The 15824-nt window shown below is 38.1% G+C and overlaps 1 protein-coding gene across 1 annotated transcript in view; it reads left to right on the top strand.

Moving 5' to 3' along the window:
* The window catches only part of Tenm4 (teneurin transmembrane protein 4), a 2730446-nt gene that overhangs the window by 1016855 nt on the left and 1697767 nt on the right, over positions 1-15824 (top strand). Inside the window, 1 exon segment of the mRNA XM_037206447.1 lies at positions 3853-3906. The gene's annotated coding sequence lies outside the window, so the exon portion shown is untranslated.

The raw sequence follows: 15824 nt of genomic DNA, 5'->3' as shown, positions 1-15824 counted from the left end.
GTTGAACTTGTTTATTCTTAAATTAGGCCTCCAGAGTCTCTGCTGTATCCCAATTGTCCTGTTATATAGAGTAGCTATTGTTGTCCTGCCCATGACCATCTCCCTCTCTTTGGTTTTCTTTTCTGGTCATAGGTGTATACATATATTCTAATTTTCTTCAACACCCCTGAGTGTTCTCAGTTCAAAGGACATTATTTATGACTCAAAGCTGTGCATGGGTCACGTGTGTTTTATTGCATGAAATTCCAGACTAAATGCATTTTCTGTCTCTGGGTGGTGCCACTTACATGTTCTGTTCTGGTGACTGAAGCAACCAACACCAGTATCCTCTGAATTCATAAACGTATGTGTCTTCCTTCTTCCATGGTGTCTTTTCTTCCTTTTTCCATCTGTTTTCAAGTATCCACTATATACTGTCAATACTAAATCTTAAATGCCTTTCAGAATCCACATCTTCTGTGCTCATCTATCCTGTGGAAAGTTATACAGACACTCACCCCACCCCAAGAATGCATTTTTTTTTGAGCTTTACTTCTACAGGTTCATTCTGTAGTATCAAAGATACACTCTGCCGGGCAATGGTGGTGCATGCCTTTAATCCCAGCACTTGGGAGGCAGAGCCAGGTGAATCTTTGTGATTTCAAGTCCAGCCTGGTCTACAAAGTGAGCTCCAGGACAGGCTCCAAAGCTGCACAGAGAAACCCTGTCTCGAAAAATCAAAGCAAAACAAAACAAAACAAAAAGATACACTCCTCCTCCAAATAAACCAGTGAGCAATTGTGTGTGTGTGTGTGTGTGTGTGTGTGTGTCTGTGTCTGTGTCTGTGTCTGTGTGTCTGTGTATGTAAGATGGGAGGATAGGGACCTCCCTCTTATCTTCACAAACAGTTACATTTATATCATAGAATTCTTTTGTTCATGCATTGCTGATGTGAACGGACTTCATCATCAACCTTACCTTCCAAGCTTCCACATACTTCTGTCTATTTTTCCTGATGACAGAAAAATGCCAAATTGACACTGTCAATGCCAAATACATAAACTTCGTGTTTTCACCTCATTCTTCCTGTGTATACAATTTTGTCTGTTGGGCATACCTTTCTGTCTACCTGGTGAGCTGCTTTTACTTTTGAAGTATGCGCTCTGTGGAGGCAGTATTGACACTTGGCATCAAGTTGGAGAGAGCGAGGCACCTTCCCCTCTTGACCCTGGAACACCTGGCTTCCCCCTGCTAACAAGAGAGTGACTGCTTTTCAGCTTCTTTCATTCACTACCAGATTGCAAGACCATTCAACGCAGTCTTTATAAGTTCTCGGATTTAAATCCTGGACAATTTGCCTCGAATTTATTTTTTATTAAATTAATGAAACTTTCATTTTTACTAACTTGAATCTTGATATATCATTTTTTTCTACTTCTACTCTACTGCCAGACTGTATTTTGTCCTTTTAATTATCTTTTTTGGACAGTTTTAAAAATCCTTGATTAAAGAATAATGAACAGGGTCACGGTGTATGCATGATTGAGTGTCAGATCTATTGCATATATGTTAAATTCTCATATTTTAATATCTTCATCTTCTGCTACTGGAAGATGGTGACTACAGAATCATACTCATTGAGGCATTAAAAAAATTGATTCTTAACAGGAATAAAACTTGTACCAAACACTGTGCAGGACAATGAGGATTCAGAAGTGATATACCACTGAGCATAAAGTCCATTTGTATGTCTAGTAAAGAAGTCAGTTAATGCCTAAAGATCCTTCAGTAATTATCTATCTATCAAAAACCAGAGAAGTGGATTAGAGGACAAAGTCCCAACAGAAGTCCTTAAATACATTGACTGCTTTCCTTTTAGGCATGACTTTCCTATCTAGAGCATCTCCTACTCAGTCACCCAGAAAGTACCTCATTCTCTGTGCCCTTTCCCTACCCCCAAAAGCTTTACCTTAACTTCTCTGTTCTGTTCTGATGCCACTGATTCATATATTTCTTGTACCTCTCAACCTTTTGACAGTACCCTTTCTCTTTCCTCTGTGTCTTTTTTGCCCCACAAACATCACCTGCCTTGGCCCCGTTCTTCTCTATCCTATCACCTTTACTTGGAGGGTCCTGGTTCTTTATTCTCAATCAATTATGCCCATTTCACAACTGATAGTTCTAAAAACTGATCAGGAAATAAAAGGACTGGATTCAAGTAAAGGTGGGAGTAGAAAAGAGGGGGTACAGTTTGAAGGTGAATCATGTTGGTGCCCTTCTGAGCAACGGATGGGAAAATTCTGAACACATGTATTATTCTTTTATGGACACTTCACTTACATTACCATTTGACAGAGAAGATATCCTAAACTAACATCTGTAATAATACATCATAGATACTGTGATAAAATCATGTTTAAAATGCTCTAGGACCATTGCCAAAGGTGACTAGTTCAGCTCAAGATTGGAGAAAACCCAAACCAGAATATTAGGAAATGGTTATTAGTTGGGATGAGCAATCTTAAGATGATACTTTTACATTTTCTTGATGATGATGTGTAAATATAAATTGGGATCTAGAAGCTAAATTTGATGCTGAGTCTAAGTTCAAGATTCATCATGGAACATATAAATTTGTTATCAACTTTTTTTTTAGTATCTAAATATTTCTTCTATTGGAAATTTTTACAACTCTACATTCACCTCCATAATTGTAGTTCTTTTTTTTCCTTTTTAGTTAGAAATATTATACTGGAGGTATCAGAAAATGTCAGCGTATTGGGATTATAATTTAAGCAATGTCTTTTGTAAATTCAAGAATGCTTTTCCTCTTTCTAATGTAAGTTCTTATGATAATTTGGATTCTCCTGTGATTTTAATGAAGAGTGATTTGTAATTGGACCATTCCAGTGGTTTTATAACTAATAACACATGAAATATCTTCCTTTGTACTGTTGTATACAGCATGAGAGGGCATTGAGACTGAACATGGATGAGGGTTAGGTTGGAGTTATATATATTTGAGCAAAATGTTTACACTGATAATTAAAACACATATAAATGAGAAGATTTTTTTTATTTGACATTTGTGAATGAGAGTTTACATCTTAATGTCTAATATCCCTAGGATATAAGAACAGTAATGACCTTAGTTTGTAATAGAGTTCTGATATCTTAATGGAGCCACAAAGTCTTGGCAGAAATCTCTAGCACTTAATCATTTCATAAAGAAAACTAACAAAACATATCAATCATATATAATTACGCATTTTCTTGAAAACGTAATGAATATGGTCAAACAGTTGACATTTTTTGATGATTTTTAAAATATGAAATCCTGTTGTATCATATTGTTTTCAGTATTCTTCCTTACTAGGGAAAGCATTTATGCCCAAGCATATGATTATAGACAGGATTAGACACATCACTTTACTATCAGCATGAATTAAAGTTGCTTATTAACATGTGGGTTACACCTTTGGTGCAGTCAAATCACAGAAGAGCAGACGCATGTTGCACTTGCTATCTCAAAGGCATTTTGTAATTAGACTGGATTCATTTGCCAGACCCCTCCCTGGGCTAACGAGCTTGAGTACTGCTGGGGTTCTCTGCGTTGAGAAAATTAAAGTTAGAGATTAACTGACTCTAAAATGATTCTTATTTCATGTTGCCAGGCCATTTCTGAATTTAGACTTCATGTGGGTTTAAATTCTGTAGGTGGTGTTTGAGTTCGGAATACTATTTTCATTTACTGCATTTTTGTTCTTTTCCTGAATTATGAAGGAAACTAATATTAATTGAAGAAACTGTGTGAATGCTTGAGGCCACACATCTTCCTTTGTATTTCATATGCCCTTATTTTCCTTTTCCTAGATAAGTCAGCATTCCTACTGGATTGACTGGGCTGGGCTGGCAAAGCTGCAGGAGGTAAGTCATGTGGGGAAGTGCTGTCCATACCTATACATTCAATGCAAACTCAAAACTCTTGTGATGTGCATAAATTTATCAAACCTGGATTCCTGAATTAAAGACCTACTCTGTTCAGCTGGACCATTGCAATGGCCTGAGTTCAGAAGAGCAGGTCAGTGAGTGGGCTCTCTCAGTCTTCTGTCCTCTACGTTCAGACAATAAGGTGATAACCAAATATGCAGAAGAGTCATGGACATTTTGATGGGTATTAATTAGATAGGATGTTTCAAAGTAAATACAAGATTGTAAGGAAATGTAACTATAATGGGATTGTGTAGAGATTTATTTGCTGGCCTCTGGAGAAAGGCATCAGGAGGTTGAGCTCTCAGGGCCCTTCTTTCCTATTGGGGAAGACATGCCATGAAGATCTTTGTATTCAGCTGAGTAAAGGCAGTTAAGACACAGCACATGCTTTAAGGTTAATTCTGGTTTAAGAAAAAAAAAAAAAAAAAGAGATCAGGAGCAGAATAATTTGCAGCATCTATAGTTGGAATCTTTCCTGTGTCCTGCCAAGTCCTGCAGCTTCTCAGACCCAAATAAACACACAGAAACTTATATTATTTTCAAACTATGGCCATGGCAGGCTTCCTGCTAGCTAGTCTTTATATCATTAGTTAACCAATTTCTATAAATCTATACCTTGCTACATGGCTTGTGACTAACTGGTGCTTTATATCTTGTTTCTCCTGGCAGTGGCCAACACCATCTGCCCCACTCTCCTTTCTTCTCTCCTATCTGTCTTGGATTTTCCCACATGGCTCCATCCTGCCCTGCCATAGGCCAATGTAGCTTTATTTATCAACCAATCAGAGCAACATATATTCATAGCACACAGAAAAATATCCCACAGCCAGCATCCATGGGAGCTGCTTCCTGGTGGGGTCTGAATTCTGGAAAAGCTTTCATTGTGGCCTTATGGTATCTGGTTTTAAATCAATTTTCTCACATAAGCTATATGACTAAGGCTTCTACCTGCTTCAACTTAATGTACCAGGCTCTGCTGACTCCCCATGGGAGGTCTTGCCTTGAAGGAGGTGGGAATGGGAGGTGGGATGGGGGAGAAAAGCTGAGGGCAGGAGTAGGGAGAAAAGGAGAATCTGTGGTTGGTGTGTAGAATGAATGGAATGTTTCTTAATGAAAAAGAAAGAAAGATAGAGATGAAGTCTTAAAATTATTTAATCCTGATGATCTATTTATTCAGTTTATGATGGGAGTGTTCCTGCTATAAAAATATATGAAAATAAGTACTAACAGTTATCACTCTACTTTTTGCTGTGGCAATATATAATGTAACACTGAGGGCAACAACTGATTACTAGAAAATAATTAACAGTATTTTCTAGTCATAATTGGCCCATTTCTGATTCCCTTTGTGAGTAATGCATGTAATAACACTTATCTTTCTAGTAGTGACATTTCAGATGTGAAAAGACAGGAAAGCATTATGCTTTCTTTCTGAATTTCACTGAGTGATGTAACTATCTATACTTTTGCTCAGGATGAGCACTTTAAATGTACATGTACATTTCAAAGTTTTTCTAGTCTATTCCTCTGATATGTGACATTCTTTATAATTTAGTGGCCTCCCAAATTAAGTTTATTGGGAATTATTTATTCTAAATAGTCTTCAATACCTCAAGCCAATTTCTACATCCCCAGGGAAATTAGAAATTTGTGTTGTAGTATATTACATTTTCTACAGAAAATACATAGGAAGTCCAAAATGCTTATATCCAAATCTAAATGTCTCTTCTCACCAACATGAATTCCTTCCTCACCCTGACTATTTCAGAATGCTTTTTGTATATGACTTATTAACATGAATAAAATATGCTACAGACGTTCGATTTGTTTCTAAGATCCAGGGAAATGAAGGCAAAAGGACAAGAGTGAAGTCAGAGGTCCACTTAGATTTAAGACAGTGTTCTGCCCTTCACTGTAGGTTTGCACAGATCACTGAACCTCCCCATTCTCAAGATTTGTGGTCTGCTAAATGAAAACAACAATAGCAGTCTATCAAAGTTGTTGTTCAGCTTTTGTGTATCAATGAAAGGAATGTTACTTGCTCAGTCCTTTATTGTTGGAATGTTGCTTCCTAAGATGCTAACCCATGCTTTTGACTTGATTGGGTTTGCAGCCTTGGAAACCTGGGAATGCTTTTTGCTACTCTGAAAATATTCAAAACAACTCATTTTCCTCCAACTTATGCAAAACCTTCCTTTTAGGGTGCTACATCATACCGCTAGCTGCTTTTTTTCCTTGGTCCTCCTGTTCTTATGAAATCATTGCAGTTTTAGATGACTTCAATGCTGGAGGTCTATTATCTCTTCTGGGCAGCCTCCTACTGGTTTGAGTCTAAAGGAAGAGGTAGTTAAGTAGTAAGGCACAGTAATGTGTGAGCTAGTTACAGCCCTATCTTTTTATAATTTCTTCAGCTGCTTATGCTTAGACTCAAGTTCTATAATTTCTCACCTGAGTCTTCATATCACCTTCTTAAAATGATATCCGTTCTTCCTCTAGAAGCCCTACTCAGTCTCCAATTAGAGCATTAATCACTTCTGATGAAACTTTCTAGCCTCAGTGTCAGGAAACCATAGCTCTGCTTTTCTACAAAATTAATTGGATGATTTGAATTAAGTTGAATATAAAAAGAAGATAAATACTGTGTGACAAAGCACCCATCTGCTGGAAAACTGAATGGTTTCATGTAGGGAGTTTTATGATGATACCCAATGGGGACTCCACTTTTAAATGGAGGTCTTTTCTGCCAAAGAAGCTTTATATAACTCTGTCTCATTATTGAAAGCCATTGACACATGGGGTGAATGAAAGCACATGAAAATCATCACATGGACTTCATAATAGTTAGGGCTTAATAGTCTACAAGAGCATAAAAGCATATGACTTTAGGAATAATGTTCTCTAAGATGAGACATCCTGAGAGAAACAAAAGGGAATTATGAGATAAAAAGTTTTTTTTTTTTTTTAATTCTCAAGTTTCATGGTTGACACTCTTCCAAAAAAAAAAAAAAAAATAACAAAGGAATAGTATAAAAACATCTGTAGTAAAAATATGTATTAAATATGTCATAAAAATGGGAGATCTGGCCATGAAGACTCAAAGGTCCAGGAAAAGCTGATTTTTATAGATGGCTCTAAATATAATTAGAGGGAAAAAAGGGAATCCACGTCCCTACACTGTGGAACTTAACAACCCCTGTTTGTTTAGTTTCTCTCTGCATCCTGGTTGTTAACAATCCCTGCATTCATGGAAAAGATGAGACCTACGTTTCACAAGAGGCTTCAGGGAAATGACGTGAGAGGAGTCAGACACCTTCCTGCTTCTGCCATTTTCTCAGTTTCCGGCGTGCAATAAATTGGTCTATCATGTTCAGAGTACTGACAGGGCTGAAGAAAAAATGTGTTATAAGGAAGCAAAATGTCATTTTGCAGACAGGACACATTTATTCCCACAACAATAGCTGAATATAGGAAACTGGGTTTTATAGCAGAGTCTGTTGAATGAGCTTTAAAGCAACCTCCTAGTTCAGTTGTAGTATGGTCTAGAGACTCAACTTTCTTTATGTGGAGAAAAACAAATGAAAACAATCTATGGATTATGTATTGTGGATATGATAACATTTCTTGCCATTTACTCATTGCAGTGTGTTGAATCCATGAACACTCATCTAATTCCATAACAACCTCTACAGCAGACAAAATTACATCCTTTTTTTTTTTTTCAAGCCCAAGGTTCAGAGAGCTAAATGAGCTTGCCCAAAGTTCCTTGGCTGATTGGAAAAGCTTTCAGTTTGAATGCAAAGTTATTTGACTCTGCATATTGGGCTTTTAACCAAGAGGTTCTGAACAAAGGCTTTGGGGTTTGCTTGGGGCAGCTAGAAAAGGTGAGGGAGGAACTAGGAGCTCATGCATATGTAAGAATGAAGGAGCTTAGAAAGGTCCCAAGAGGCCCAGGATAGGAGATTTCTCCAGTTCTTACTTTCCTTTCCTCTGCACATATGGTCCCCTATGCATGTTCTTCCTACCATTAGTAATTGTATAGAAAAGGCCACACTAAGCCCCCTCCCCTGACTACTTCCTGCTCAGGGCTGCCGTTGTATTTGTATTATGTAGCCAACATCTTTTTTTCCTTGCAGCACCGCAGCCCTTCTCACCTCAAGAAAAAGCAGCTTGAAATGTATGAACTATGATCATGTTTAATTTGGGGGATTGAAACCAATCCCATACAAAGAACACCTTTTTAGGGAAGAAAGATGTCTGCTCTGCCTGGCATTAAAATGCCCAATCTTTTCTGACTCACATTGAGCAACCTTGAACAAATCACTCTGGATTCTTTTTTTTTTTTTTTTTTTTGTTCTGCCTGTGCTGCACAGCGACCAGCAGCAAAGCTGCCCCAGATACGGTGTGGCCACTCAAATATTAAAGCTTTCCATGCACTTCGCTTCTGTTCATTCTTTCTTTCCTTTTGATCTGACAAAACTTCTTCAATTATGAATTGAGGAGTTTGAAAGGATGTTTCCCCTTCGCGATAGAGTAAAAATGTATGACTTCAGAGAGGAAAGAGAGTAGCTAAGACAAAAGGAGACAGAAAGCCTTAGTGGAATCTAGCAACAGGCCAAGCCAAGGTTTTCTTTCAGCCCATGGGATCTTAAGAAAGCAGTCACACCTAGAATGAGTTCTAAAGATGTTTAGTTTCAAAATGCAATAAATTCAGGTAGTTGTTTTCACTTGAAACCCAAAACCCCATCTCCAATTCCTTTACCAACCTTAAAAATATCAAATGAGCTGATCGAAAACACCCAACATTCCCAATGCCTGGAGATGTTTCTGTAGAACAGCTGGCAAATAATTACTTTTCAGCCTTTAAAATAAATGAAAAAGAATTAGTATTAACATAACTGAGGTAAAATAGAAAGGAAAGGTAAGTGTGGAATCATTTCCTAGAGTAACGAGGTTTTGCTAGGCTATAGCTAGGTAGTTATTTCAAGATCTCCCGTGTTTATTTGTTAAGTTACTCACTGGTAGGAATGTAGTTGCAGGAAGCTGCATTGGCTCTTCCACCACCTCTGTCTAGGTGGCTGCAGTCTGTGCCCTCCTGCTCTGTCTCACAAAGCTGTCTCAATAGGTGTATCACTCTGAATCCCAATCAAGCATTTGTCTTCCTGTATAGATGCTGAGCTCCTTGAGAGTTGGGAAGCTGTTCTATGCTCTCCCTTTGTCTAGGAGTGTAGTGTGAGACAGAATAGGGATGAGTAAGTATGTGGTTTTAGAAATGAACTTGGCTGACTGTGAAGGAAATTTGATGGATCATGGAGACACTTGACTATGGGGTTTCCTTTCAGTTCAGTCAGATTAAAATTTTTTAAAAAAAACATTGCAGTAGACACAGAAGGTAAAGATGTAAAGAAGGCAACAAACATTTCTTACCTTCCTTGAGCCAAGAAATGGTGCCAACACATCTTAAAAAACAAATTGGCCCCAAGCATACTTGCATTTAAACAAGTGCTCAAGACAGTGAAGATGTGATTTTTACACTAGGTCATTTTTGAACTGGAATAAAAAAATAATATAAATATAGAGGATTAACAAAGACACTTAACTCCCAAAGGGGGAAACAGCACCTGACAAAACCTTTCGATGGTCTCTGCACAAGGAACTCCAGCATCATAGTTTGATACTATACTTCATATGCAGTTGAAAAAAATATTTTCATAGAATCTATATTCCTGACTGAACCATAGTATTTGAAGATATGATGGTGACCCATATTACAGATGGAAGAACAGATTTCAAGAATTCTCTGCATGATCATCAAGCCATGGTGATGAGATAGCTACTAGGAAGAAAGTCAGCTCAGAGTTGTGGTAATATACAGGCAGGGTCATGCCTACCTGAGGCCCTTAGGCCAATATTGGTTCTTGATTAAGATAAACAATATTTACATTTGACTTAATGTTATTGAACCATGTTGCATTTTCTGTAATTCTGTCAATATTTATGGAGTTTCCTCTATAAGGTCATGTCTCACAGTGGGTGAATAAAGCATATGTAAATATTTATCATTGGTGACTGGAGTGAAGGCTTACCAGTTAAGAGTAGATACTGCTCTAACAAAGGATCTGAGTTTGGTTCCTAGGACTCATGTTATATGTATTACAGCTTCCTTCAACTCTGGCTCCAAAGCTACTGCTCCAGAGCTACCAGTTCCCTCGTCTAGCCTGTGTAGACATCTTTCCCTACACATATACAAATAATTAAAGACATAAACTATTGTGTAAAATATATAAACATATAAACATGTAAATACTAATTACCATCCTTTACATTTTAAACAGAATCTCTAGCCCTGGAAGAAATGCTTTCGTCTGAACCTATGTGACTCTACAGAGCCAGCATCTAATGTCCATTTTCTGTAATACGTCTTAGGTAACCAAGATAAAAGTATCAGGCTGGAGCTGGGAGTCAATCAACTCTGTTCAATCCAGAGATCATGACACAGTATCATCCTCTGTGGTGATGCAGCAGGGACCTTTCTTATTAACAAGTATTTATAAAACCCAAGCAGGTCTTTGAGGCAAACTATGCTTGAAAATAAAATACTGTTTTCAAGTTGGAGTCATAATTAGCTCATTAATTGAAAACAAGCTTAAAATGAATACTGAAAACTGGTGTCCTAACACAAAACCAGCCTACAGACATGCAGTTCTGGTACCAGTTCTCACAAAGTCAACCGGGCTTCTTTTCTCCATTACTTTGTTGCTTTGAAATTGATGTTAACTTGGTCTTTGGTGGAAATTTAGCTGTTCCATGGTATCAAATCACAAGTTCATCTACCTTCTGAATTGAATATATAATGAAAGGACTTCCATTCTTGAGTCATGGCACTATGTATGATGAGATAGGCCCTCCCCACACCAATCATCAATTAAGAAAGCTTGCCCACGGGCCAGTCTAGAGGAAAATTTTCTCAATTGAGGTCCCCTCTTGCCAACAGCTCTAGTTTGTGTCGAGATGACATACAAGTAGCCAGATATTCACTTTCCAGACATACTAAGCTAGTAATTGGCTCCTAGAGCTTCAGTCAGTGCAGTCTCTACATCTCTGCAGCTTTGCTGCATGCATGTGGTAGCTCTCCAGGCTGAAATGACATTTTTTTGATTCTATCAGTTTGGCTCTCTGAGGCAGTCCCACTTCCATGACCATGCTCGGCATGGCCCTATTGAGAGATCACGACAGTGACAACACTTCTGTTGAAGTCCTTTATCTTGGCTATATGTCACAGGCTTCAGATAGTTGTACCAATCATCTTTCAAAATCTAGATGAAGCCTCAATGACATAGCATCTTGGTAATCCTGTGTAGTTGCAAAGTTAGTACCATGTGTATGCTGCCAGTGTATAATATCATGCCTCTCATGAGCAGAGTACAACCTTCACTATCAGCTTCTTGGATGCAAAAGTAGTAGAAATGAACCTGGACCAGAAGGCTACAGGCAAGGCTTTTCTATTAGGCCATAATTTTTACCTGTATGGGAGGCACAGATCTTACCTAAGCAAGTCATGTGAAAGTTTTTGTAAACACAAAGGCAATTTAACAGGAGGATTTCTGTCAATAGTTTACAGCTAGGACCTTGTGTATAACAAAAGATTGAAACTTATAAGGGGTCATCTCTTCATTGGTCAGTGGCTTCGTGCAATTGTGGATAGCTCCATGGTCAACCCAACTGCTGGGACAACACAGACTGTATGAGGCTGCTTGTTCTGTATTTTGTACACAGATTGTATTTGCAGTTAGTGCATTCCAGCTCCAGCTTATGTGAGATCTATTATCACACACTTATGTCCTTTGTTGTTATTTTACATAAGTACAAAATGGGCATTATGGGTTCCTTCCAAGCATCTGATCATTTTATCCCTCCTTTGAGTGTTCCTCATCTGTCTCTAAGTCATACCTGAACTATTTGATCTGTAGTTGGTCTATTCATAACTTCAGCACATATGACAGGGAGGAGACTAGAAGCTATCACCTCTTTAGTGACTGGATATTCTGTGTCTATGGTCAGTAGGATGCCTTGAAGTTCTCAGAAATGATCTGTAGTCCTTTTCAACTACCCCAGTAAATACTGTCTATCTTCCATCCATACTATCTCCTTATCAAATTTTCAGAAGGCTATACCCTTCATTTTTCCCATGAGTAGTTATTTATAGCCTAAAACATTTCAGCATTTTCCACAAAATAGTCACTTAAAGTAATGATTTATAATAAATAGGACACATGGAAGTATCAAGAGAATCAAGTGAGATAACATAAAATGGTCTCTACAAATGTTGAACAGTGTCACATATGTGTCAGACTTTAAAAGTATTAAGTCATCCCTGGGCCACCAAAAGGGCTACATAGGTTGGTAAGGGTGCTTGCTGGAAACCTTCCACCTGAGTTAAAACCCTGGGGCCCACATGGTAGAAGGAGGGAACTTATTTTTGCAAATTGTTCTCTTCCATGAGCACATGTTAGTGTGAACATGTCTCTGTCTTCCTCTCTGTCTCTGTGTGGAGGTGATGACTGTGTATGTGTATGGTATGCAGAGGATATTTCAGCCAAATCACTTTGTTCCTTAAATGGTTAACAATTAATGTTTTATTTAATAAATACTGTGTAGCTTTCATGTACCCCCATATCCTAATTGTTCCCTAGACTAACTCATCTACCTACGACCTACCTGTGTGAGAAAGGCATTGCTATTATTGTCTATTACAGATGTGAAAAAGGCACAGAGCCATTAAACAGTTTGTCCATAGATACTCGGATAATGAGTAAGGACTTGAGAAATTCAATCCATGGCATCTGACTTCAAATGATGCAACTTATTGAGAAATTGCCATGCCCAGGGCATTATTCTGGCTAATTTCTATCCACATATCCATTATCTAATTTAGTTCTTTGAGGCAAAGAAGATCATATTAATACTCTCAAAACACTATTTTCATGATATATCTTACTATAAAACATTTTAATAGATGGTACAAACAAAAATATTTTGTATGGTATTTAAAGGCCTTTATTTAGTATAGTCGTTGACTTTATTTGTGCATGTGTATGCGTATATGTGTGTATGTTTGAGGCAAATTCTCATGTATCACAGGCTGGTTTCCTACTTGCTGTATAGCCAAAGATGATCTTGAAGTCATGATTTCCTGGCACCCAGCTTCCAAACTCTGAGTCATAGTATACTATTTCCTCCCACCTGATTTTTTAAAACTTATTATTTCACCTGAAGCTGGTACTTGCAAGAAACAGAGTTAGAGGAAATATATTATATGCACAGATATAAAATGTTGAGTTCACTGGTACTGCTAAAAATACTTCATACAGTTAATTTAGAAAGCAAGGTGTGAGGTTAATATTTACAGTGGCAATCTTGACAGAAAAGTGAATGAGGCTTCAGATTATACTGCCTTGGATTCAAATCTCTGATCTCTAGGTGAATGGAGAAGCTCTTAAACAGTTGTCTTCTTTCAGTGTCTTCTGTAAGCTGAGATTTATAGGGAAGGTTACTAGAGCGGTTACACAAATAAGTGTGAATATAAATTCAGGATGAATGTGGGGTAAAAGGTTGAGTGTTCCCAAAAGTGCAGAGGTGAGAGGAGCCAAGAGACTGAGAGAAAGCACAGAATAATGTACATGGGAGTAATGTGGAAATAATCACCTGAGATCAGGGAACATTAAGGTCATCATTAGATTTTAGAGCATTAGGAAACTGTTAAAGATGATGATGATGATGATGATGATGATGATGATGATGATTGGGTTTTCGAGACAAGGTTTCTCTCTGTAGCTTTGCGCCTTTCCTGGAACTCACTTAGTAGCCCAGGCTGGCCTCGAACTCATGGAGATCCGCCTGGCTCTGCCTCCCGAGTGCTGGGATTAAAGGCATGCGCCACCACCATCCGGCTAAGCTAAGATTATTTTAAAAGGGGTAGCTTGCTTCAAATTTTGTCTTAAGAAGTATTGGTTCATCCTGAGAGCACAAAATCATACTTTTACTTTTTTACAAATTACATTTACTTATTTATTTGATTGTATATGTGTGTATCCATGCACATTCTAGGATAGCTTCTGGATACAAGTTTTCTCTTCCCACTACATGGATCCCAGGTTTGGAATCAGGTTGTCAGATTTTTCAGCAACTACAATTAAACTGCTGAGCCATCTAGCCAGCCCTTTGACCTTCCTCTTAATCCCTCCCTTGCGATCCTATGAAGTAGTAAGTATAAAGTGTTTATTTTTTTTCTTTCACATTACCTGTAGTCCTATGTAGAATTTAATACAAAACACTTTACACTTTACAAAGGAAGACACTGTTAGAAAAAAAATAGCATAGTAGATAGAGGTGACCAAGGTTATGAGGTCTCTGGTAGACACACACTAGTCTAAAAGCCTTGCATTAACTCTCTTCCCTCCAATGCAACAGAACCTACAGTTTACTGCCAGCTAATAGGATAGAGCATAGCAGAAGGGGAAGTCATTTCCATTATTGTGTTACAGTGGACAAGACTTGGTCTTCACAGACTGGGGTGAATGATCCCTCTGCTAGATGGAAGAAGTAAGACACTAGATCATGAAAAAGTTAGACTCTAAGAATTGCCGACAGCCTAGTCTTGCTGAGAGTAGTTTTTACCTGACAACCAACAAGAGAATGGAGACTGCCATACAGTAACCTTAAGAAACTGAAATTTTCAGAGGACCACAGGTTCTCAGAAGATATCTGAAGAACTGGGAGGGGGGGTGGCTTTGTTCACAACTCATGAGACTTTGAGCAGAAGTCCAAAATAAAGTCTGAGTTTGTGGAATCTAGAGACCTGTGAATATGGCCTCAGTAAACAGTCTGTTATGTCAGCAGAAAAGGGAGAAAACTGGTTCCTGGGAAGGGATATGGAAGTAAGGCAGTACTGGTACCCAGGAAAGTAATAGAACATGGGAAGAAGAAAATATCCCCAAAGCAGTGTCATTGGCCAAGGCAAATCTAGGATGCAAGTCAGGATGAAGGCTACTCCCAAGTCTGCCTACAATTTAATGGTTCCTAATAGTTTAATAGCAACACATTGTCCTGAATTTCTTAACTACGTTCAATTCCATCTTCCCTGATGTTTCTTTTCCTCCCAGGTTCTTACATTTTCTTGGAATAATTTGCCTTTAGGAAAAACAAACAAAAGTAACACTAACCCGAAATGACTGACTGTGGGGCCAGTTATCTCATGTATTAGCAGGTACAGGGGCAGTGACATTTGAATTAATGCCAGGCTAGTCACTGTGGATGTCCATTAGAGATGCAGAAGTACTTTCTCTACAAAAGTAAAACTGGAAGTCACAAAGGTTAAAGTATCAGGTATGTTTCATCACTATAAGAAACCACACCCAAACAGTTCTTTTTTTTCTCTCACAGCATGGTCACTATGCGTTTACATGTACTACATATAGATGATCAGAGGAAGCAGAAGGTATGGCCGCTCTTAGCATTTCCTTCCTAACAGAAAGTCCATTTTACATTAGTGCCACTATCCAACGTCTATAGAGGCTATTTAATTGGAATCCATTATATATCTACCCGTAAATCAAGAACCGACAATGAAAGTAGGTTTCAGACCTGGGAGACAGCTCCCCCTAAGATAAGGCTGGAATAGTACCGAGCATGGCCGGGTAAGAACCACACAGAAAAGGAAACTTGGTATTTTTTACTACTTTTTCTTTGAGAACATATTTTCCTACATCATCTTTATAATTACATTACTGACAGTACAAAATATTCCTACATTAATATACCATAATTCCCCAGTATTTCCTTGGGTATACTTTGAT

This window comes from Peromyscus leucopus, chromosome 1 (genome assembly GCF_004664715.2).
Source record: "Peromyscus leucopus breed LL Stock chromosome 1, UCI_PerLeu_2.1, whole genome shotgun sequence".
NCBI lineage: Eukaryota > Metazoa > Chordata > Mammalia > Rodentia > Cricetidae > Peromyscus > Peromyscus leucopus.
The sequence above is the reverse complement of the archived record's forward strand: the minus strand, read 5'-3'. Positions and strand labels throughout refer to the sequence as shown.